Source organism: Enhydra lutris, unplaced genomic scaffold, assembly GCF_002288905.1.
Source record: "Enhydra lutris kenyoni isolate GAN:26980312 unplaced genomic scaffold, ASM228890v2 scaffoldscaffold9, whole genome shotgun sequence".
NCBI classification, from domain to species: Eukaryota; Metazoa; Chordata; class Mammalia; order Carnivora; family Mustelidae; genus Enhydra; species Enhydra lutris.
Genome location: NW_019154093.1, coordinates 81,402,267 through 81,425,374, shown reverse-complemented (window position 1 = coordinate 81,425,374; position 23,108 = coordinate 81,402,267). Strand labels below are relative to the sequence as shown.

Here is a 23,108-nt window from a genome sequence, read left to right as displayed (position 1 = left end):
GAAGTTATTTTAAGATATCAGAGTACTGATGGATTGGCTGCTAGAGGCATCCGTAGGGTAGCAAAAAGGAACCAGGCAGTCTGTAACCCACCTGCCAGAGGACTTTAAATTGCACAGCACCCCCAACGGACTAGCTCCCTACCCCACTCACACCCACCAACATTTAGTTCACTGGGGAGGCCAAATAGCTCCTCTCACCTGTTGCAGGGATCCACTTCTACACTTAATTGTTTCTGAGTCCAAGATAACATTTAGATGGAGAAAGGCTGATTCTGGGAATTCCAGTCTGCCATTCCAATGTATGTTAAAAACTGAAAAAAAAAATTCTTTTTTCATCTTCTGTGTGTGTGGATAGTGCACTAGAGAATCAGAACTTAAGGGAAAAACATATCCAAAGTCTTATTTGTCCTTATTTTCTACTGTACTGCTTTTTTCTCTAAGAAAGGTAATTCTGTCTGATAGGGAATTCTACCTGATGAAGAATTTCATGAAAGTGGCTAAGATTCTGCTGATGCTGACATGACATCATGGAATTTGGGGTTATTTCTTTAACTTTAAGAATGAAGGATGTCAGCTCAGTAATTCTCAGTTACATTCTCAGATTCTGAAAGATGTTTTTCAAAATAGTCTGTATAAGCACCCTCTCTTTTGCTTTTATAAGTCAGCCCTAGCCAAAATAGCTTTTTCTCCATTTGCTTTGGGATTGTGAAGGCCAAGTTCGAGCTTGGAGTGAAACTTTCTGCTTGAATTATAAACTGCTGAACAACAGAATTTGATGGAGGTGCTGACACTGCATTAGCTTTAGTGTTGCAAATATGAAGCTATAATTTTCCTAGTTGAATGGAAAACCTAAAGGCACTATTTTTCCTTATGGCTTGAAAACCTGAAATAATACTCAGCTTTCTCAGTTCTGCTCAAACAGTATAATTTCAATAAATCTTACATATTAAAAGAAAGAATTTGAACTCAAAATAATACGTAGTCTTAACTACAAAGGATGAACTTCTTCAGTTTGTTAAATACATGTTTTTTAATAGCAGGGGAAGACAACTGCCCTCCGTCTCCTCTCATATATTTTTTTTTCTCAGTTTGATTTCATGTCTGCTCCAAGAGAAAAATTCCTGGATTAACCCAGCAGTCCAATGCCCAGAGGCATATCTTAACCACCAATGTAATAGACTCTGAATTGAGGTTAAAGCTGACTATAGAGGTGTGAATTCCTTATTCACGGGGTTTAGCCAAGTGCACATAGTGGGTACTCAAAAAATGTTTTGCCTTGGCACCCACAGTTTCCTTCTGTACAGTTGTTATTCATGGAAATATTGTGTGCCATTATGTATAGTTGTGTGTATGTGTGTGCATGCATGTGCTGGGGGTTGAGAGAAAAGGAAGTCTCTCAGTCTTCCATAAGCCGGTTTTTAGAATTAGCTGATTAAAGAATTCACATCAGTAGTATATAGAACTCATGTTCACAGGGAGCTGCACTAGACTTAAAAGAGAACCAACAAATTTACAATTTGGTTTCAATGAATCTACCTTGTATCCATATTTTGGGCTGTCCTTTCAGGTTGGGTTATTTGCTAATTTTTTTAAAGATTGTATTTATTTGTTTGTTTCTTTTTTTGTTTATTGGTGGGGAGAGGCAGAGAGAGAGAGAAAAGAATCTCAAGCAAACTCCATGCTGAGTACAGAGCCCAACCTGGTCATGACCTTGGCAGAAAACAAGAATCAGACACTCAACAGACCAAGCCATCCAGACCCCCGAATTGCTCCTTTTTTAGTACATGTTAGTTGGTCCTAAAACATGAAATGATAGCAAATAATACAAGGCAGTCTGTTACTAAGCGCTAAATGACTAGACAGAGACTAGAAGTTAGAAAGATGAATGTGGGCTGGGATTGTCAGGAAATGTTTTGTAAAATAACTTGCCTTTAGCTAGGCCCTAAAGAATGGGGAGAATTCAAGTAGGTAAAATGAAGGAGAGTGATTATTTTGGGTAAGGAGGCCATGCTTTAAATAAATCTGGAACATTTAAATTGAGAGAGATGTGGATTAGACTGCTTCTGGTAAATATTACTCCTGAATTAATCCCACCAAATAGTCATTTACTAACTTGCTATCTGTGTATATAAAACATTTGTCTTATTAATATACATTAAATATCACACCTCAAATCAGATAAAAAAATATTTAGGCACAGTGGCAATAAGATTTTAAAAACACATCTTAGTGTGGACTTGTACATGACAAAGACGTTATATTTATGATCTCCAGGAGCATTAAGGAGTTAAAGATTCTTTTAAAGATAAATAAAATATTTTCATGCAACTGTCAAGGCAGCCTCTATTGGTCACATGAGAGGAAAAGGTGTTTAACCTAAGCACTGGGTGACTGAAGGCGCTATCTAGAGACAGCGTGGTCTAAGATATTTTTATTTGTATTTTTGGGAAGTGTAAAATATAATAACATGAAATTTGACATTTCAACCACTTTTATTTTTTTATTTATTTTTAAAAAGATTTTATTTATTTATTTGACAGAGAGAGAGGGGGAGCACAAATAGGCAAAGTGGTAGGCAGAGGGAGAGGGAGAAGCAGGCTCTCTGCTGAGCAGAGACCCTAATTCAAGGCTCAATGCCAGGACCCTGGGATCATGATCTGAGCCAAAGGCAGGTGCTGAACCAACTGAGCCACCTAAGCACCCCATTTCAACCATTTTTAAATGTACTATTTGGCGACATTGAGTACATTCATATTGTTCAACCATCATCATCAACTATCTCCAGAACTCTTTCATCTTCCCTGATTGAAAATGTACCCTTTAGGAATGCCTGGGTGGCTCAGTTGGTTAAGCGTCTGCCTTCAGCTCAGGTCATGATCCCAGGGTCCTGGAATTGAGTCTTGCATGGGGCTCCTTGCTCAGCGGGGAACCTGCTTCTTCCTCTGCCTTCCACTCCCCCAGCTTGTGCTCTCTCTCTTTCTCTCTGACAAATAAGTAAATAAAATCTTAAAAGAAACTATACACTTTAATGAATTCCCTATGCCCCTCTCCCCCCAGCTCCTGGCAACCACCATTCTATCTTATGTCTCCATGAATTTAACTAGTTTAGGTATTTCATGTAAATATAATCATCCAGTCTTGTCTTTTTGTGACTGGCTTATTTCACTTAGCATGATGTCCTCAAGGTTCATTCATGTTGTAGCATGTATTAAGATTGCCTTGTTTTTAAGGCTGAATAATATTCCATTGTATGTACAGAGTACATTTTATTTATCTATTCATCCATTGACGGCCACTTGGTTTGCTTCCAATTCTTGGCTATTGTGAATAATGTTGCTATTAATAGGACTGTACACATTTTACAAAAAAAAAATACAAGTGTACAAAAATCTATTTGAGTCCCTGTTCCTACTTACAGTTTTTTTTTTTAGTATATATCTAGAAGTAGGAATTGCTGGATAGTGCGGTAATTCTATGTTTAATTTTTTGATGAACTGCCATAATATTTTTCACAGTAGCTGTACCATTTTATATTCCCCACAGCAATGCATCAAGTGTTCCAATGTTTCCACATCCTCACCAATACTTTAAAATTCATATATATATATATATATGTATATATATATATATATATCATCCTAATGAATGTGAAGTGCAATTTCATTGTAGTTTTAATTTGCATTTCCCTAATAATTAGTGATATCAAGCATCTTTTTAGGTACTTTTGGCCAATTCTGTATCTTCTTTTTGTTAAGATTTTATTTATTTATTTGACAGAGAGAGGGAGAAGGCAAGTGTGAAGTGGGGGAAGGGATGAAGGAGAGAATCTCAAGCTGACTCCAAGCTGAGTGCAGAGCCCCATGTGGGGCTCAATCCCAGAACACTGAGATCATGCATGACCTGAGCCAAAACCAAAAGTCAGGCACTCAACTAACTGAGCTACCCAGGCACCCCAAATTGTGTATCTTCTTTTGCCCATATATTCTTTTAAGATTTTATTTATTTATTTATTTGAGAGAGACCATGCACACACGAGTGCAGGGGAGGGGCAGAAGGAGAGGGAGAGGGAGAAGCAGACTCCCCAATAAGCAGGGAACCCAACATGGGGCTCAATCCCAGGACCCCAAGATCATGATCTGAACCAAAGTCAGACATTTAACTGACTGAGCTGCCCAGGTGCCCCCTTTTCCCCATGTTTTTAATGGAGGCTTTCTGTTTTCTGTTTTTTGTTTTTTACTGTTGAATTATAGGACTAATTTATATATTCTGGATATTAAACCTTTATGAGATGTATGATTTGCAAATATTTTCTTCTCTTCCTTGGTTTCCTCTTCAGTCTGTTGACAGTGTCCTTTGATGCACAAAGTTTTTAATTCTGATGATCAATTTATCTGATTTTGCTTTTGTTGCAATTGGTATCATATCCAAGAAATCACTACCAAATCCAGTGTCATGAAGGTTTTCCCCTATGTTTTCCTCTAAGATTTTTATAGTTTTAATCTTGAATTTAGATATGTAATCCATTTTGAGTTAATTTTTGTATATGGTGTAAGATAAGCATCCAACCTAGTAATATTTTTGCATGGGATATCCAGTTTTCCCAGCACCAATTGTTGAAAAGGCTATTCCTTCTCATGGAGAAAGGATGGGACAAGGAAGAGTACAAGTGCCATGAAATTTCCTACCATATTGAATGTGGCTTTTTCTTGATTGGGCGTTCACTTGGTTACTTTAGATCTTTATCTTTGACTGGTTTCAGAGCTCCTATAAAATTATTTTATCAGTCTGTAGTTGTTCTTCTAATGTTTCCAGTGGGTACGGAGGACCTGTAACTGCCTAGTCTGCCATTTTGTTGATATCACTGTGGTCTAAGAGAATTTGTAGTCAGTTCCGATCTTTCTATTTCTTCCAAGCTTACTATATGACAGGTGATGCTGAGAAAGTGGATATTAATAGAGACTTTGTTCATAACAAATTAGGAAAATTTTCCACAATTATTCAGTGTAGCCATTCCTTTTAGGAGCTTACTGATTACACGAGGCCTATATCTGGGTAATGTCACATAGCTTCAAAATGACTGAGCTACATGTTTCAATTAGAATTTTGTATTATGGTCAGAACTTTTGTGTCAACACAGGGTAAAAGAACATCACAGTGCTTTCTATGATAAGTGACAAGCATGATAACACTATAGAAAATATTCAGAAGACAGATACAAATCCCTTTTTTTTTCTTAAAGATATTATGGACTTTTGCCTCAAATGTGTTCTTCACAATTCCAGGTTCCCCAAAAGTTTGTTTGTGTTGATTTAGATATCTCACAGGTAGAGTTTTGGGTATTTAGCTAATTTTATTAAATCCTTTCATATTTTCAGAATATCTGAGTGTGGTTTTTTTTTTTTTTCATTTGTTACTGGTTTTAGGCCTCATTTTTAAGTGTAGCAAAAAGGCAGCCATAACTCATGAGACCATCTTTAGGCATAGCAACTATTCCATTTGCTTGCTGTGACCCACCACAAAGAAACATTAAAAACAACAACAACAACAAAAAAGTTTGATCCACATACCCCTTAACCCAACCAGCTTCACTATTCTAATTCACTGATTTCATTTTATAATTATGATTTTAGTTCCCTAATACCCAGCGTAAGGGACTGGACACTTAATGTCATTTGCTTTACAATTTATCACTAAGATTTTACTTCTTGATTAAGACTTCAGTTCTTCTTTAATATAAATATCTATATACTTAAAAATATTTGGGAACATCTACCATAATATATTGAGATTCTTAATGACACTCAGAAGGTCTTGCTTCCAATTTCTATATTTTCATTTTAAATGTATGTTTTTATACATTGAAATGTATGATAATTTTCAAGTAACTAATAATATTTGCATCAAAGACACAAATTGCTGCTCTATATGGTAATGCCCTCTTTTTTTATGCTTACTCAGAGATGGAGACTCCCAGAGTATCTGGACTAACCTGCCTCTTTCACACCACTGACAATCTAAGCATTTCAAGGTCTGGTTCTTAGACATGTAGTGATTTATCTTCCCTCACTTTGGCCCTAGGCTTTATGTTATAACTCAGTACTTAGTTACAGAATGCCTTGAATTATGTGCTATCAATTCATGTTTTATAGAGCACAGTATAATGTGAGCTGCTTCCTAGCAAATAACATCTTTATACCCCTTGTACCTACCCCACAATGACTAGCATGGTTGTGGGCACAAGGTATCATACTCAAACTATGTTAATGGAATGAATTCCCTGATTTACTTTAAAACATGAAGAAATATATATTGCGGAAACCAGGACAGTTAGTAGACAGTGGAGGTGTGTTCTGAGAGAAAAGGAAGGGACAGAAAACAGCTACATAAAAAAGCATCACCACAGATACATAATACAATTATGACAATTCCTAGAAAACAACTATGCAATGATACTGTTTCACTTCTCAGATATGTCTTCTGCCAGCCAGGAGGCATTCAAGGGGAAATTCTTCAGAAAATTTAGTTAGTAGTCTTTCCTTACTCTACTTCAGTTGAGGAAAAATATTTTTCTCTTATTAAATGTAGCCTAGTGACAATAGCTGAGTTGTGCATATTTGAAAAAGTAATAGAGTTCCTTCAAATCTTGGACAAAGTTGTAATTCTTGAAAAGATTTAATAAGGTAGATACGGATCAAGATATGTATTGCTGAAATGTTAACATCCCAGACCTGTCAAACAAACAGTTATTAAACATGTAGATATTATGATGATAATAAACTGAGTTTAAGTCAGTTTTTTGGGGGAGAAAATGTTCAATTAAAATGAGCTATTTGATCATTACAAATATATTTTATCAAAAAGGGAAACACATTGTATTGGGCAGAATCCTTAAACCATATTTGAGAGGCAGTGAAGGCTTTTTCAACTTTTTTGATCTTAAACAGTGAGCTATTTCTCATGTTAATGTGTACTTAAGACTTACTGGAAATACTCATAATATGAGCTGAAGACTGATGTCTGGCAGCAAGCATATTTCTGAAATTGGGTTGGTTTTTATTACTGCATTTTCTGAAATATGCTTTCATTGATATTTACAAAACAAATTGCCAGTTCACACAAAGGTTGTTTTAATAAAAGCCAATGAAAACAACTGAGTTGCTAGGAAGAATGTTGAGAGGGAAATGGACTTTTCATAACCTCACATTATAATTTCTCCTTTTTGGACAAAAATGTATTATTTGAATGAGTTGGGAACCAAAAGGAATTAGCATGTCAAAATATCTACCTAGATGTTATATGTGATCACTTTTATTGCAAATGAAAAGTACCAAATATAAGTAAAATATAAGTGTTGCCAATATGAGTTTGGCAACCCTCTAGGAAAATGTTAGTTAAGAAATGCTGAATGTTGACCATGTTTCAGCTCTAGCCTTAGAAACCATCATTGGCTCCTAGTTACCTATGGGATAAAATCCAAGATGCTCTGCCTGGCTTTCACAGCCCTGCCTAATTTGGCCCTTCTCTGCCTATCCATCTCTTTCTTTCTCTACTCCAGTTGAATGGTCTCCGTGGTATCCCCAGGCACATACTGACTATACCATGCAGGTTTCTGGCCTGAAGACCATCCAACACCTTCTCATTAAAATCCTCCTTCATATCTTCCAGAAAGGAGCTCAAGTCACACACAGTTCTGTCCCTCACTGACTTTTTTCCTTATACTAAATTGTTCCAGTGATTGTTATCTTTACTGATATCTTATTTTGAGCTATTGTCCAACAATTTCAGTGTCATCTACTATATCTACATTTCCTTTCAACAATGCAAATTCCTGGAAGGTAGCAAAAAGTTAACATATTTAAATCCTTCCTTCCTGGTCACATCAACTAAGAGTGATAAATAAGTACATAGTGACCTTCAAGAAATACTTCTGAATTAAATACATTGAGTATATTATACTGTCTCAGCCTGCTGGCTGAGCTCTAGGATTAGTCCCAACCCATTGGTTATAAGAACTTAAATTGAAGAAAATCTCAAAGCCTTAGTTTTTGCAACTATAAAACAGGGACAATGGTCATACCTCCCTTGAAGATATTAGACTGACTATTGAAATGATTTAAAGGCATCTAGCATATAGTATCTCAGACTTCACAGGTCCAGACCCAAACCCCAAGATCATCCCCCTTCAAACCTGCTCTTCACCTTCTCTTTGAGGGGTCTCACCATTCACCCAGTGAGTCAATAGGGCCAAAAATCTTGCATGAGTTTTCTCTCCCTCTTATGCACCCATAATTAACGTTTAGTAAATTCTATTGGTTCTACCCTGGAAATGTATCTAAAATCCATACTGCTAGTACCACCCCCACTACTACATCCTAACCCAAGCCATCATCATCTCCTGCCTAAGCTACCAATAGATCAAGAACTTCAGAACTTGGTCTCTTTCTCCCATTCTTGCTGACCTAGAGTCTTTTAACCATACAGAGCTAAAGTGGTTCTTTTAAAATGTAAGACTTAGAGTAAAATCCAAATATTCTACCATGGCCTTAAAAGACCCTGTGTATGTGTCCTCTGCCAACTACTTTGACTTGATCTCAAATCTTCTATGACTCACCCCTTCACTTAGTCTGTGGTAACCACACTGGTCTTTTTGCTGATCTTCAGATATCAAAAAGCATATTGCCATCTTTACCCTTGCTGTGCCCTCTGCTGAAAATGACCCCTCCCAAGACAATCATGTGAATCACTCTTTCCCTTCCTTCAGGATTCTCTTCAAGTACCTTCTTCTCTGACCATCCTATTTAAACTACACCATCACATTCCACCCACTTAACCCTGACTCTGTTCCTGACTTTCTACTTTACATATATTTCATTATTGTCTGTCTTCCTCCATGAGAAGGTCAGCTCCATGAAGGCAGGGATTTATCCTGCTGACAGACAGAAGGGCTCAAATAACTTTGCTGAATGGAGGAATAGTAAGGGCTCAGTAAGAAGGAGCTTCTAGTAATAATCTTGTATTACTGTATTTACTAGAGTGGTAAGAAAATCAAAGTATCTGAAAGAATATGGAACACTATGTAGCCCAATATAAATATTTATAAATATTATCTTATGATAACATAATAATTATTGTTATTACTTTTTATATATTTTCATATGGATGTTACACATGTTCTTCAAACTCAGTATGTTCAAAAGTGATATTACCCTGTTCATTGAAGTCAGAAACACCCTAGCACCTCCTCTTCTAATATCAAATTGGTCAACAAGTCCTATTACTCTTACTTCTCTATTTCAGGTCCTTCTTTTTTACCCCTTGTAACTTCCAACATTATTACAATAACCTTCTAAACTTCCTTCTTGCCTGCCTTCATTTAGGGGTGCAAATTTAAAAATATATTAATTGTCACAAGTATATGTGAATCAACATATAAATTTTAAAAATTAAAAATCACTTTTTATTCTCTATAAAAACTAAACTATGTGTACCTTATGAAACTCCTTGCCAGATGGTATCATTTTTAGTACTTATCAGTCATCACTTTTTCTAATGATTTCAAAATCATTTCTTGGTTTTCAGAAGTATTGGTACAGCCTTTGGTTGATGGGGCTCACATCCTAAAAGTTGCCTTCGTCTGAGTCATGAGGTGACATGAAGAATGTACATAGGCTTTTCCTATAACTTTCCTTTTATGTTGCTAGTCATTATGTAATTTGTAGTTCTCTGTATGTAGAGAATGTCTCTCAATATCAACAATATCATTCATCATACTAAGAGTAATCAATTATACTTTTGCACTTTTTATAATTTCAACTTTTGAACTTTTAATTATTATGTTGAAATTTTTTCTAGCTTTCATAATACTATCTGGGTTTTTACATATTTCATTTATTTATTACCAATTAAGTCACAAAAACCATTTCTTGGACTTTCATATTTAATCAGGTGGCTTAATTTTATATATTTTCTTAAATTTATTTGACAGAGATCACAAGTAGGAAGATAGGTAGGCAGAGAGAGAGAGAAAGAGGGGAAACAGGCTCCCTTCTGAGCAGAGAGCCCAATGTGGGGCTCAATCCCAGGACCCTGAGATCATAACCTGAGTTGAAGGCAGAGGCTTAACCCACTGAGCCACCCAAGCACCCCAATTTTGTAAGTTTTTGATCACCCTAAACCTACTTGGTTAGCATACATAATGTGACTAAAGTTTAGGATTAAATAAATTGAAAGAGGTTATTAATTCATCATATTTTTCATTTTTGTCATAAAATAATAAGCCCATTTCTGTGTCATTTGTTAGACAATGTAATAGTTTTTCTCTTATAATTATTTTGTTTTGTTTCAAATTATACCCTTTGTTCATTTGTTTCTCTATATCTTCTGCTTCTCTATAGTTTGCTTTATTAATTTTATATGGACAAGATATTTTCGTTTCTCTTATTAAAGCTAAAGAATGTATTGAAATTTCTAATAGAATATTTCATTAAAACCAAATCCCTAGAAGTTAATTGCACTTTTCAAATGTTCAACTACTCCCACTTCATGATTTGCATTAAACCAACACACAAGCTTGGCATGATTTCATCTCAGTGGTTGCAGGTCTAGCTCTATTGAGGTCCTAGTATTTCTCTAACGTCCAATCCTGAGCTCTCTTCAGATATATTATGTAATTATCTCTGGTATTTGTTTAATGTATGGTAATAAATAGAAAATTCACAAAGAATATACTAATACTGATTTATTTGATATACATCTTTTACTGCATCAGCTGAATATATTGAATATATTGAGTTGGGATGAAAACAAAACATCTGGAACTTTCTTCTTTAAATTGAATTCCAGACATTTCCCATGTTTCCATTCTGGCACATTGTCATGTGAATATTTCTCAGTGAAACCATTTTTCTTGGTACCCATTGAAATAGTTTGAGATATCACAGATGCTTTCCCATCTTGTTCCACCACATCGACAAAAAATACCTAACCACATTCGGCACCTTGAATTTTGTTTACTAGGTACTATCAAAACCCTTTTACATGAAACTCTTAAAGCTCTATTGACAGTGATCAAAATTTTACTGGTTTGATTTCTGTATTTCCCAAAGGGTTCCTTTATCCTTTCAGTAGATAAATGCTTTGGCACAGTCTAGATCATCAGTCTACATTGCTGTTATATACCCATAGAAATTATTTTTCAAATTTCGACTAAGTATTTCATGTCTCAAAACATTCACTTATGTTTAACTACAATAATAGAGTGTGTTCAAAGTTCTGATATGTTTAAAAATGTTTTGACACTTTTTGATTTAAAAATTTATTGTAAGTGCATTAATGCATGAAACTGACTTACTGTGTTCTTTAAATTTTCCTTCATTAATCATTGCAAATTTTCTTTTGGAATCATGACCTTTAACAAAATGTGATAGGTAGTTTGATTTTTAAAAAGTGTTTCGCCTGTTCAACTTTTAACAGCATAACCTTTGAGCTCTATTTCCATCCAATATTTATATCACTTGCAATAATAAGTTAATCAGATTTTTATGTTGAAAGAATCAAGTTGTTTTCATTTGAGACATACAAACATTTTTAATGTTGTAATGATTTTTGCACAGTATCAGAACATGGCTCAGGTCGTGGTTGATTACTGGTTTTTTCTTTGATCTTATGAAAATCCAGAATATTTACCTGTTTGTGATATTTAAAAGAAATTTTAGAAATATATCCAGCCTTTGAAGTTTCTTCATTGTGGATTTCCACTTAAAATATTTATCATAAATATATATGTTATATCAAAAACGGCACACACAGAATTGCATTGCACTATAATCAAAATAAAGGTAAAAACTGGGGTGCCTGGGTGGCTCAGTCAGTTGAGTGTCTGAGTCTTGACCTCAGAGTTGTAAGTTCAAGCCCCATGTTGGGTGTGGAGCCTGCTTAAAAAAAATAATAAAAATTTTTAAAAGTAGAAACTAAAAAAGTCAGAAACAATAGTTTGAAGTTGAGGGTGATGATTAACTGGGATCCTCTGGAAGCCCAGAATGCTTACTAAAAGTTGCACAACTTTGCCTTGCTGCCTACCATGACACAACCCAGATCCACAGACCCTGCTGCAGAAGTTCCATTGATGTCACAATGCCACCAAGCCCAGTTATCAATGATCATAGCAACATTTTATAATGATCAGTTTATACTAACAGGTTATTAGATTTTTGCATTCTTAATTTTACCACTTAGCACAATTAATTTTATTCTGTTTACTGGCCAACATGCATTTCAGTTCAACCACTAAGTCGGCTTATCTGTGTGTGTTCAGTGACTATTGGCACCACCTCCTTTTCTTCCCTCTATGAACCCTCTGCAACTCTGCGGTTCTCCTTTTGTAACACTAATATCACCATGTCACTTCCTGCTTCAGTCCTAATTACTTACAGGACCACAATCTTCCTAGCTCTATTCCAGCCTCATCTTCCCTCCCCTATCCAGATTCCCTGTCATGCCTGACAACTAGACAACTCACACCTGCTGGGTGATTTTGTGCTTTCATATATATAGGATTTTTAAAATTACCCTTCCTTCCCCTATACCACTTGTTGAGCTTCTTCCCTTTCTTAAAGTCATAACTCAAATGTCTGACTGACTTATTTCATTTAGCGTAATGCCCTCTAGTTACATCCATGTCATTTCAAATGGCAAAATTTCATTATTTTTTGATGACTGAGTAATACAATATTCCATTGTATATATATATATATATATTCCACATCTTCTTTATCCATTCATCAGTCAATGGACATGTGGGCTCATTCCATATTTTGGCTATTGTGGACATTGCTGCTATAAACATTGGGGTATAGGTGCCCCTTCGAATCACTATGTTAGTATTGTTTGGATAAATACCCAGTACTGCATTTGTGGGTCATAGGGTAGCTCTATTTTTAACTTTCTTTTTTATTAATATATAATGTATTATCTGTTTTAGGGATAGATGTCTGTGATTCATCAGTCTTACACAATTCATAGCACTCACCATAGCACATACCCTCCCCGAGGTCCACCACCCAGCCACCTTATCCTTCCCACCCCTCTTCACTCCAGCAAACCTCAGTTTGTTTCCTGAGATTAGGAGTCTCTTATGGTTTGTCTCCCTCTCTGGTTTCATCTTGTTTCATTTTTCCCTCCCTTCCCCTATGATTCTCTGTCTTGTTTCTCAAATTCCTCATATCAGTGAGATCATATGATAATTCTTTCTCTGATTGGCATTTCGTTTAACATAATACACTCTAGTTCCATCCACGCCACTGCAAATGGCAGGATTTCAGGGGTTTTTGATGGCTGGATAGTATTCTATTATATATGTATGTATGTGTATGTGTATACACACACACACACACACACACACACACACACACACATATATATATATATATATATATATATATATATATATAATCTCACACAACTTCTTTATCCATTCATCTGTTGATGGACATCTAGGTTCTTTCCATCATTTGGCTATTATGGACATTGCTGATATAAACATTTGGGTGCATGTGCCCCTTTAGATCACTAGGTTTGTATCTTTAGGCTAAATAACCAGTAGTGCAGTTGCTAGGTCATAAGGTAGCTCTATTTTCAACTTCTTGAGGAACCTCCATACTGTTTTCCAGAGGGACTGCATCAGTTTGCAATCCCACCAAGAGTGGAAGAGGGTTCCCTTTTCTCCACATCCTTGCCAACATCTGTTGTTTCCTGAGTTGTTCATTTTAGCCATGCATCTGTTCTCTCACATGACTGAATTTTTCAAGGACAAGAAGTGAACCATATTTTCTTTCCTCTCTGAACATAGTGCCTGGATCATACTCAGTCAATCTGAATTGGAGAAATGACAAAACAAATGCAGTAGTCTTTCCTGTTATTTGTACTAAAACTACCCTCCTTTAAATCACATTCTTCCCAAGCGCCCATCATTTTTCTTTTTTTATTGCCAGAAAACAAGCTAACAGTAATATTAAGTGTGCAGCCCAGTATGTACTGACATATGTATACACCCCTGTAATCCACCATCAAGGTGAAGATACAGAATATGACTAGCCCTACAGCTGGTTTCCTCAAGCCTTCCCTTGTCAGTACTTACAGCCCAGGGTGATAACATTACTCTGACTTCTGTCATCATTAGTTGTTTTGCTTTTATATAATTTTGTATAAATGAACTAATTTTATATAAGTGAACTTTATATAAATTTTATAGAAATGAACTAATATACAATGTACCCTTTTTGTTCAATATAATGTCTGTGAAATTCATACATACAGTTGCAATATAAATAGTGTATTCTTTTTTATGGCATTGTAGTATTCCATTGTGTAACTATACCATGATTTATTTATGTACTCTCCTGCTGATTGACATTTGGGTCATCCCTAATTTGAAAAATACAAACAATGCAGCTATAAATGTCTTGTACAAATTTTTCTTTGGACATATGTATTCATTTCTCTTGGGCATATATATATATATTTAGGAATGGAAATGCTGGATCATAGGATCGATGTGGGTTTAGCTTTAGTAGCTACTACCATAGAGTTTTCTAAAGGGTTTACAACAATTTACACCCCCATTAGTAATATATGAGAGTACAAGCCACATATAAGTCTTTTTCATTCCATTATTTCTTTAACCATGCCTTGTTTTCCCCACCCCCAAAGTCATATGCTTAAACCCAATCCCTAATGTGATGGTATTTGGAGGTAAGGCCTTAGGTGGTAATTAGGTCATGAGAGTGGATCCCTCATGAATGGGATTAGCTCCCTAATTAAAGAAACCCCAGAGAGATCCCTTATCCCTCTGCCATATGAGGTTTTAGTAAGAAGATCAGCATCTATAAACCAAAAGTGAGTTCTCATCAGACACTGAATCTTTAGCTTCCTTAATCTTGGACTTCTCAGACTCTGGAACTATAAGAAATAAATGTCTGTTATTTATAAGCCATCAAGTCTGTGATATTCCATTATAGCAGCCTTAAAAGACTAAGACTTACTCTATATTTTCCTCCCTCTCTAAGTTTGTTTTATTCAGTCCTCCCACTGAAGTCCCTCCTTTCTCATGACTAGTCTATTTGCCATTCTGTGGATCTTTCCAGCTATTCAATCCTTTTAAAGATTTTATGCCTAAAACTCAACACAGCTTTCCATGAATAAAGACACTGGTTTTGTGCAATGGTAGGATAATGTTTTCTAATTAATTCCTACCATTTTTCCCAGATATGATAAGCAAAGAAGGGCCTTTCAGTAGACCTGTAGCACATTTTATGGGAAGCATTACATATCGACACACTTCCTATAATTGATCATCAAAACCTCTAAACTTGTGACTAATCTATATTTTCATCAAAGCATGCACTTAGACTTCTCGCACTGAATCTCATTGGACATAGGTGCTTGCTCAGCTCAGAGAGCTTTGTGAAATCTACCAGCAGTGCTTAATGGCACCATGTCATTGTCCCATCTAATAATGAAGGCAAGACAGGGTGGCAGAGGAGGGCCCATTTTCTGGAAATCAGAACATACTTCTTGCTTCTGTGTCACCTTGACCAAGATGTCACAGATTTTCCTTTCTCTCTGCAAAATAATGGAATTAGACTAAATGACAAGGAAGGAACTCTCCCAGCATTGCACTCCACAATTTTAGATTTCATTGTAATCTATTTTCATATCTTGTATAAAAGCAGTTAAATAAGACCTTTCCAAGAATGATCCCTAGGGCTCCCCACTGTTAATATTGCTTCATCCAGAGAAGGGCCTGCTTAACCTTACCTTTGTTTTTAAGCCAGTTCCCTAATCATGACAAAAGATTTCCTCTACTTCCGTAGTAACCCAATATTTGGGGTATGAAAACTTGTGAAATGCATTCTAAAATTAAATAAATTCTGTTTCCTGGCCTCTCCTTATCCTCACCCCTCACAATCATTATTCTTTGTGTTGTTCTTATTGTGTCTTCTGCTAAATATGGTTCTCGTGTGTGGCTATGGATGGCACAGGCAAATATAAGTTTCTCAGGCAGCATAGATTGAATAGAATGGGGAAGGAACCTCCAAAATTATATAAACACCAATGAAAAAGACACATGCTCTCTGAAAATGCACAGGACTCCATATATGCATATAAAATTTAAATTTTGGTTAAACTAGTTTAGGGTTAGGAATATTGAGTTCAACCACTTCTATCTTCACATCAGATGTTTAGAAGGAAGAGCAAGAATAAAAATGGTTTCTTTATTTACACTTGTTATTGTAATTTAAAGCAAAACATTAAAGAATGTCTGTTATCTTGTCTTGCATATCTTATACATTTAGCACCAACCTAGGAAAATGTTTGTGGGAAAATGGTTTTTAATGACCATATTTTCAACCTCTGGTATGGAAATCTATAGATTTATTACACTGTATTACTTTTTGTGATGAAGACGATACTTCAGGTCAGAATGGTATATGCTTTAAATTATATTTAAAGTTATGATGACCTGTTTTGCTTCAGAAGGTTTTTGCTTAGTCCCTCTTGTGTTCAATAATGAGCCATCTTGGGGCACCTGGGTGGCTCAGTGGCTAAGCGTCTGCCTTAAGTTCAGGTCATGGTTCCAGGGTCCTGGGATCGAGGCCTGCATGGGGATCTCTGCTCGGTGGGAAGCCTGCTTTTCCTTCTCCCACTTCCCCTGCTTGTCTTCCCTCTCTCGCCTTGTCTCTCTCTGTCAAATAAATAAACAAAAATTTTAAATAATAATAATAATAATAAACAATCTTGTCTGGAGACCAAAGGTTTGGCCATGTGCAGCATAATTTCTGGTCATGTGAAGTCCATATAGGAAGTAGAACTGGACCTCTGATTATAGCTTCTTTAGTACCACCACCATAACAGCTGAAGAAACCAGCTCATCCTCCACGGCATAAACCACAGAGTCATTTCACCAATTGCAGTTTCATGGAAAGTTTGTTTTCAGCTTCTTGAGGATTCTTCCTATTGCCTTATCTGTTGGCCTCATCACCATCTCTAATTATTCTTGTATCATAGAAGCCAGTGTTCAGCATAAGTAAGACTAAAAGTTTCCTCTCTACTACTCTGGCTACTAAAACAATCTTTAAAATCATCCAACTTAATTTGGTCAATGAAAGTTTTTAGCCAAACAAATTAAACATGTAGAAACAGAACAGTTGTGTCTGACATTTTGTTTTAAATTAATTCAGCAAGAAATACTGTATACCTTAGCTTGGGCTGGAAAAGGTGGGATTGAAACAAAGCTAAGTTAGGCAAAGTGGATGCCTTTCCAAATCTTTCTTATGTCAGTCTTTTAGACCTTGCCCACCAGTCTGTTCTAAACATTGACAATGTCAGCTATGGAGCAGGAGTCTCTTAACATAATATGCCTTCAGCCCAGAAGTAGCTGAGATGTGGGTAGGTGACAGGGAGAGTAAGCCATTATTAAGTGGCCAGCCATTATCTTCCCCAAATTTGGGGCCAGAATTACCCTTTCATTATCTTCTGAAAGTTTTCCCCATTTTCATTTCTTATCCTATTTTGCTATTGACACCTTCCACTTAACCCTTCTTCCTCCATCCATCATCTGTTTTAGAGAAGGGAGAGAGTGGTCCTTGACACAGAAACATCTCTTCATGGGGGCAATTACTTAGAGCACTATGAATTTCTAGAATGTAAGATAGGCCCATCCCAAAATATAACTTTTAAAATGCATTCCAGAGGAAGACATAAATAATTTTCTTTTCTCTCTCTCTCTCTCTCTCTTTTCTCTTCTTTTCTTAGAGAGAGGAGAGAGGAAGAGAGAGAGATAGGGCAGAGGGAGAAGGAAAGAGTGAATCTTAAGCAAGCTTCACACCCAGCATGCAGCCTGTCTTAGGGCTCAATCTCACAACCCTGAGATCATGACCTGAGCCAAAATCAAGAGTAAGATGCTTAACTGACAAAGCCACCCAGGCATCCTTAATATTCCTTTTTTAAATTTCTGGAGTTCTTTTTTTTTTTAAATTAACATACAATGTATTATTTGTTTCAGGGGTACAGGTCTGTGAATCATCAGTCTTACACAATTCACAGCATTCACCATAGCACATACCCTCCCTAATGTCCCATCACCCAGCCACCCTATCCCTACTGCCCCCACTCTGCCCCCAGCAACCTTCACTTTATTTCCTGAGATTAGGAGTTTCTTATGGTTTGTCTCCCTCCCTGGTCCCATCTTGTTTCATTTGGTCCCTCACTATCCCCCACGACCCACCACCCTGCTTCTCAAATTCCTCATATGTGAGATATCATATGGTAATTGTCTTTCTCTGATTATTTCACTTAGCATAATACCCTCTAGTTCCATCCACGTCATTGCAAATGGCAAGATTTCAGGTTTTTTTATGGCTGCATAGTATTCATTGTATATATATGCCACATCTTCTTTAATCCATTCATCGGTTGATGGACATCTAGGTTCTTTCCATTGTTTGGCTATTGTGGACATTGCTGCTATAAACATTTGGGTGCACGTGCCCCTTCGGATCATTACATTTGTATCTTTAAGGTAAATACCCAGTAGTGCAGTTGCTAGGTTGTAGGGTAGCTCTCTATTTTCAACTTTTTGAAGAACTTCCATACTGTTTTCCAGAGTGGCTATACCAGCCTACATTCCCACCAACAGTGTAGGAGGGTCCCCCTCTCTCCACATCCTCGCCCATATCTGCCGTTTCCTAACCAGTTAATTTTAGCCATTCTGACTGATATGAAGTGGTATCTCACTGTGGTTTTGATTTGTATCTCCCTGATGCTGAGTGATATTAAGCACTTTCTCATGTGTCTGTTGGCCACTTGGTTGTCTTCTTTGCAGAAATGTCTGTTCATGCCTTCTCTCCTTTTCTTGATTGGATTATTTGTTCTTTGGATGTTGAGTATGATAAGTTCTTTACAGATTTTTGGATACTAGCCCTTTATCTGATATCTCATTTGCAATTATCTTCTCCGATTCTGTTGGTTGTCTTTAGGTTTTGTTGACTGTTTTCTTTGCTGTGCAAAAGCTTTTGATCTTGATGAAGTCCCAATAGTTAATTTTTGCCCTTGCTTCCCTTGCCTTTGGAGAAGTTTCTACAAAGAATTTGCTGCAGCTGAGGTCGAAGAGATTGCTACCTGTGTTCTCCTCAAGGATTTTGATGGATTCCTATCTCACATTGAGGCCTTTCATCCATTTCATCTATTCTCGTGTGTGGTGTAAGGAAATCGTACAGTTTCATTCTTCTGCATGTGGCTGTCCAATTTTCCCAACACCATTTGTTAAAGAGACTGTCTTTTTTCCATTTGACATTCTTTCTTGCTTTGTCAAAGATTAGTTGACCATAGAGTTGAGGGTCCATTTCTGGACTCTCTATTCTGTTCCACTGATCAATCTGTCTGTTTTTATGCCAGTACCATACCGTCTTGATGACAACAGCTTTGGAATAGAGTTTGAAGTCTGGAATTGTGATGCCACCAACTTTGGTTTTCTTTTTCAACATTCTTCTGGCTATTCAGGGTCTTTTCTGGTTCCATATAAATTTTAGGGTTATTTGTTCTATTTCTTTGAAAAAAATTGATGGTATTTTGATAGGGATTGCATTAAATGCATAGATTGCTTTAGGTAGCATAGATGTTTTCACAATATTTGTTCTTCCAACCCATGAGCATGGAACGTTTTTCCATTTCTTTGTATCTTCCTCAATTTCTTTATGAGTACTTTATAGTTTACCTGAATACAGATTCTTTGCCTCTTTTGTCAGGTTTACTCCTGGGTATCTTATGGTTTTGGGTGCAATTGTAAATGGGATTGACTCCTTCTTAATTTCTCTTCCTTCTGTCTTGCTCTTGTTGTATAGAAATGCAACTGATTTCTGTGCATTCATTTTATATCCTGACAATTTACTGAATTCCTGTATGAGTTCTAGCAGTTCTGGAGTGGAGTCTTTTGGGTTATCCCACATAAAGTATCATATCATCTGCAAAGAGTGAGAATTTGACTTCTTCTTTGTGGATTCGGATGCCTTTTATTTCTTTTTGTTGTCTGATCGCTGAGGCTTGGACTTCCAGTACTGTGTTGAATAGCAGTGGTGATAGCGGACAGCCCTGCCATGTTCCTGACCTTAGGGGAAAAGCTTTCAGTTTTTCCCCATTGAGAATGATATTTAATGTGAGTTTTCCATTGATGGCTTTGATGATATTAAGGTATGTACCCTCTACCCCTACACTGTGAAGAGTTTCAATCAAGAAAGGATGCTGTACTTTGTCAGATGCTTTTTCAGCATCTATTGAGAGTATCAGCTAGTTCTTGTTCTTTCTTTTATTACTGTATTGTATCACATTGATTGATTTGCAGATGTTGAACCAACCGTGCAGCTCAGGAATAAATCCCACTTGGTCATGGTGAATAATCCTTTTAATATACTGTTGGATCCTATTAGCTAATATTTTGGTGAGAATTTTTGCATCTGTGTTCATCAAGGATATTGATCTATAATTCTCCTTTTTAATGGGGTCTTTGTCTGGTTTGGGGTTCAAGGTAATTCTGGCCTCATAAAATGAGTTTGGAAGTTTTCCTTCCATTTCTATTTTTTGAACAGTTTCGAGAGAATAGGTATTAATTCTTCTTTAAATGTTTGATGGAATTCCCCTGGGAAGCCATCTGGCCCTGGGCTCTTGTTTGTAGGGAGATTTTTTACTGCCTCAATCTCCTTACTGGTTATGGGTCTGTTCGGGTTTTCTATTTCTTCCTGGTTCAGTTTTGGTAGTTTCTATATCTCTAGGAATGCATCCATTTCTTCCAGATTGCTAAATTTGCCGGTGTATAGTTGCTCATAATCTGTTCTTATAATTGTTTGTATTTCTTTGGTGTTGGTTGTGATCTCTCCTCTTTCATTCATGATTTTATTAATTTAGGTACTTCCTCTTATCTTTTTGATAAGTCTGGCCAGGGGTGTACCAATCTTATTAATTCTTTCAAAGAAGCAGCTCCTAGTTTCATTGATTTGTTCTATTGTTCTTTTGGTTTCTATGTCATTGATTTCTGCTCTGATCTTTATGATTTCTCTTCTCCTGGGTTTAGGCTTTCTTTGCTGTTCATTCTCCAGCTCTTTTAGGTGTAGGGTTAGGTTGTGTACTTGAGAGCTTTCTTGTTTCTTGAGAAAGGCTTTTATTGCTATATACTTTCCTCTCAGGACTGCCTTTGCTGTGTCCCAAAGATTTTGAACAGTAATGTTATCATTTTCAGTTGTTTCCATGGATTTTTTCAATTCTTCTTTAATTTCCTGGTTGACCCATTCATTCTTTAGTAGGATGCTCTTTAGGCTCCATGCATTTGAATTCTTTCCTACTTTCCTCTTGTGATTGAATTCTAGCTTCAGAGCATTGTGATCTGAAGCAGGGAATGATCCCAGTCTTTTGGTACAGGTTGAGACCTGATTTGTGACCCAGGATGCAATCTATTCTGGAGAATGTTTCATGTGCACTTGAGAAGAATGTGTTATCCTGTTGCTTTGAGATGGAATATTCTGAATATATCTGTGATGTCCATCTGGTCCAGTGTATCATTTACGGCCTTTATTTCCTTGCTGATCTTTTGCTTGGATGATCTGTTCATTTCAGTGAGGGGAGTGTTAAAGTCCCCTACTATTATTGTATTATTGTCAATGTGTTTCTTTGATTTTGTTATTAATTGGTTTATATAATTGGCTGCTCCCATGTTAGGGGATATTTAAAATTGTTAGATCTTCTTGTTGGACAGATCCTTTAAGTATGATATAGTGTCCTTCCTCATCTATTATTATAGTCTTTGGCTTAAAATCCAATTTATCTGATATAAGGATTGCCACCCCAGCTTTCTTTTGATGTCCATTAGCATGGTAAATTGTTTTCCACCCCCTCACTTTATTATTTTTTTATTATTTTTTTTCAGTGTTCCCAGATTCATTGTATATGCACCACACCCAGTGCTCCATGCAATATGTGCCCTCCTTATTACCCACTACCAGGATCTCTCAAACCCCCCAACCTCCTCCCCTCCAAAATCCTCAGTTTGTTTCTCAGAATCCACAGTCTCTCATGGTTTGGCGTAATCTCCAGTCCTGTCCACATTGATACAAAAGTTGTCCATCCCCTCACTTTAAATCTGGAGGTATCTTTGGGTCAAAAATGAGTTTTTTGCAAACAGTATATTGATAGGTCTTGTTTTTTTATACATTCTGATACCCTGTGTCTTTTGATTGGGGCATTTAGCTCATTTACATTCAGGGTAACTATTGAAAGATATGAATATAGTACCATTGTATTGCCTGTAAGCTGATTGTTACTGTATATTGTCTCTGTTCCTCTCTGGTCTGTTACTTTTAGGCTCTCTCTTTGCTTGGAGGACCCCTTTCAATATTTGCTGTAAGCCTGGTTTGGTGTTTACAAATTCTTTTAGTTTTTGCTTTTCTTGGAAGCTTTTTATTTCTCCTTCTATTTTCAATGACAGCCTTGCTGTATATAGTATTCTTGGCTGCATTTTTTTCTTGTTTAGTGAACTGAATATATCATGCCCGTCCTTTCTGGTCTTCTAGGTCTCTGTGGATAGGTCTGCTGCCAATCTAATATTTCTACCATTGTATGTTACAGAGCTCTTGTTCCGAGCTGCTTTTAGGGTTTTCTCTTTGTCACTGAGACTTGTTTTACCATTAGATGATGGGGTGTTGACATATTTTTAAAATTCCTGGAGTTCTTATACCTCTTCACTAACATGAAGAATTGAGGCTTGTCTCCCTGTATTTATATCAATGGATTTTTTTCTTTATAAGTAAATAGTGTGTTGTTCACCTGCCATTCACTAAGTCATTCCCTTTCAGTAGATTTTTAAATATTAGAAGTGGTTTAAGACTGATTACACCAGCTAGTGAATATGGAGCTTGAGAGCTTGAGTTAAATACAGTTGAAAAACATTTGTTTCTTCCATGTTAAACTACTGTCTTATGTACTAACTGGAAAATATAGAAAGGGCAGGGTGAGTCAGTGGAAGAAAGAACAATACAGGGTTCCTGTTACACAGGAGCTTACAATCT

The 23,108-nt window shown here is 36.5% G+C and overlaps 1 protein-coding gene across 1 annotated transcript in view; it reads left to right on the top strand.

Moving 5' to 3' along the window:
• The window catches only part of LOC111143066 (sperm associated antigen 17), a 262,265-nt gene that overhangs the window by 667 nt on the left and 238,490 nt on the right, over positions 1-23,108 (top strand). The window lies entirely within an intron of this gene.